Raw genomic sequence first — 3,672 nt, 5'->3', positions numbered from 1 at the left:
GGCGGAAGGGCGAGTCGGGGGCTGACGAGGGGCCCACACCATAGGGCGGCGCGGGCCCCCCTCTGGCCGCGCGGCCCTATGGTGGCGGCGCCTCGTCGCCCCACTTCGTATCCCTTTCGGTCTTCTGGAAGGTTCGTGGCAAAATAGGCCCCTAGGTCTTGATTTCGTCCAATTCCGAGAATATTTCGTTACTAGGATTTCTGAAACCAAAAACAGCAGAAAACAGCAACGGGCACTTCGGCATCTTGTTAATAGGTTAGTTCCAGAAAATGCACGAATATGACATAAAGTGTGCATAAAACATGTAGGTATCATCAATAATATGGCATGGAACATAAGAAATTATCGATACGTCGGAGACGTATCAGCAGGTTTTTTGCAGGTGGACCGGAAATTCTTGACGAATATGTCCTCGAAGCTATCCCAGCTGTCGATAGATCCTGGAGGAAGTTTCTTTATCCAAGATCGCGCGGCTCCACTCAAATGCACCTGGATGCTTTGCATAGCTGTTGTTTTTGTCCCTCCTGTGAGCTTCACCGTCTCGAGGTAATCAACCAGCCAATCCTCTGGATCTTGCAGGCCGTCGAATTTCTTGAAGTTATCAGGCAACTTAAATCCCGAAGGGACTCGAGTTTTTCGGACTCTCCTTGTGAAGCATGGCAAACCGCACATATCCTCGTCGTTTAGTTCTGGGGAAAGCCGATGTTCCCTTCAACTTTGTCGTGCTCTGTCCACCCTTGCTTGTGCTGCTGTGTCTCTTGCTCCACTTGTTCCTTCAGGAGCTGCTGCTGCTGCTGCCGCAGGTCGTGGACTATTTTGCCTTGCTGTTCCTTCGGGAGGTGTTGATGCAAACGCCGTTCCCATGGCTCCGACTCCTGCCATTGCCATGTTGTACAGTGCCTCCCTTGGATCTCCTGGAGGTGGCCTGGATGCAAGGATAAAGGCCTGTGTCGCCATATACCCAGCTTCTCCATAGGCTCCTCTAGATACGCATATGCATCCAAACGGGAGGGCGGGTGAGGTACAAAATCGACAGGACCAGTTGCGATCTGTTTACCTCGATCCATCGCGTTGCTTGCAGTTGATGAAGTCGACGATCTTGAACGTGCCATCGAGATCAGATCCTTGACGCCTCTGATACGTCTCCGACGTATCGATAATTTCTTATGTTCCATGCCACATTATTGATGTTATCTACATGTTTTATGCACACTTTATGTCATATTCGTGCATTTTCTGGAACTAACCTATTAACAAGATGCCGAAGTGCCGATTCTTGTTTTCTGCTGTTTTTGGTTTCAGAAATCCTAGTAAGGAAATATTCTCGGAATTGGACGAAATCAAAGCCCGGGGCCTATTTTTCCACGAAGCTTCCGGAAGTCCGAAGGAGAGACGAAGAGGGGCCACGAGGGGCCACACCCTAGGGCGGCGCGGCCCCCCTTGGCCGCGCGGCCCCGTGGTGTGGGGCCCTCGTGCCGCCTCTTGACCTACCCTTCCGCCTACAAATAGCCTCCGTGACGAAACCCCCGGTACCGAGAGCCACGATACGGAAAACCTTGCGATACGCCGTCGCCGCCGATCCCATCTCGGGGGATCCAGGAGATCGCCTCCGGCACCCTGCCGGAGAGGGGAATCATCCCCCGGAGGACTCTACGCCGCCATGGTCGCCTCCGGTGTGATGTGTGAGTAGTCTACCCCTGGACTATGGGTCCATAGCAGTAGCTAGATGGTTGTCTTCTCCCCATTGTGCTATCATTGTCGGATCTTGTGAGCTGCCTAACATGATCAAGATCATCTATCTGTAATTCTATATGTTGCGTTTGTTGGGGTCCGATGAATAGAGAATACTTGTTATGTTGATTATCAAAGTTATGCTTATGTGTTGTTTATGATCTTGCATGCTCTCCAGTTACTAGTAGATGCTCTGGCCAAGTAGATGCTTGTAACTCCAAGAGGGAGTACTTATGCTCGATAGTGGGTTCATGCCGCATTGACACCTGGGACAGTGATGAGAAAGTTCTAAGGTTGTGTTGTGCTCTGTTGCCACTAGGGATAAAACATTGATGCTATGTCTAAGGATGTAGTTGTTGATTACATTACGCACCATACTTAATGCAATTGTCTCGTTGCTTGCAACTTAATACTGGAGGGGTTCGGATGATAACCTGAAGGTGGACTTTTAGGCATAGATGCGGTTGGATGGCGGTCTATGTACTTTGTCGTAATGCCCAATTAAATCTCACTATACTCATCATGATATGTATGTGCATTGTCATGCTCTCTTTATTTGTCAATTGCCCAACTGTAATTTGTTCACCCAACATGTCTGTTCGTCTTATGGGAGAGACACCTCTAGTGAGCTGTGGACCCCGGTCCAATTCTTTAATACTTGAAATACAATCTACTTGCAATACTTGTTTCACTGTTTTCTCTGCAAACAATCATCTTCCACACAATACGGTTAATCCTTTGTTACAGCAAGCCGGTGAGATTGACAACCTCACTGTTTCGTTGGGGCAAAGTACTTTGGTTGTCTTGTGCAGGTTCCACGTTGGCGCCGGAATCTCTGGTGTTGCGCCGCACTACATCCCGCCGCCATCAACCTTCAACGTGCTTCTTGGCTCCTCCTGGTTCGATAAACCTTGGTTTCTTTCTGAGGGAAAACTTGCTGCTGTGCGCATCATACCTTCCTCTTGGGGTTGCCCAACGAACGTGTGAAATACACGCCATCAAGCAAATTTCTGGCGCCGTTGCCGGGGAGATCAACACACGCTGCAAGGGGAGTCTCCACTTCTCAATCTCTTTACTTTGTTTTTGTCTTGCTTAATTTTATTTACTACTTTGTTTGCTGCATTATATCAAAATACAAAAAAATTAGTTGCTAGTTTTACTTTATTTGCTATCTTGTTTGCTATATTGAAAACACAAAAAAATTAGTTTACTTGCATTTACTTTATCTAGTTTGCTTTATTTACTTGTTGCTAAAATGGCCAACGCTGAAAATACTAAGTTGTGTGACTTCACAACCACAAATAATAATGATTTCTTATGCACACCTATTGCTCCACCTGCTACTACGGCAGGATTCTTTGAAATTAAACCTGCTTTACTTAATCTTATCATGCGAGAGCAATTTTACAGTGTTAGTTCGATGATCTCTGCTGCCCATCTCAATAATTTTGTTGAACTATGTGAAATGCAAAAATATAAAGATGTAGATGGTGATATTATTAAACTAAAATTGTTCCCTTTCTCATTAAGAGGAAGAGCTAAAGATTGGTTGCTATCTCTCGCCTAAGAATAGTATTGATTCATGGACTAAATGCAAGGATGCTTTTATTGGTAGATATTATCCCCACTGCTAAAATTATATCTTTGAGGAGTAGCATAATGAATTTTAAACAATTAGATACTGAACATGTTGCTCAAGCTTGGGAAAGAATGAAATCTCTGGTTAAAAATTGCCCAACCCATGGACTGACTACTTGGATGATCATCCAAACCTTCTATGCAGGACTACATTTTTCTTCACGGAATTTATTGGATTCAGCTGCTGGAGGTACCTTTATGTCCATCACTCTTGGTGAAGCAACAAGGCTTCTTGATAATATGATGATCAACTACTCTGAATGGCACGCGGAAAGAGCTCCACAAGGTAAGAAGGTAAATTCT

This window comes from Lolium rigidum, chromosome 6 (assembly GCF_022539505.1).
Source record: "Lolium rigidum isolate FL_2022 chromosome 6, APGP_CSIRO_Lrig_0.1, whole genome shotgun sequence".
NCBI lineage: Eukaryota > Viridiplantae > Streptophyta > Magnoliopsida > Poales > Poaceae > Lolium > Lolium rigidum.
This window is presented reverse-complemented; position numbering follows the sequence as displayed.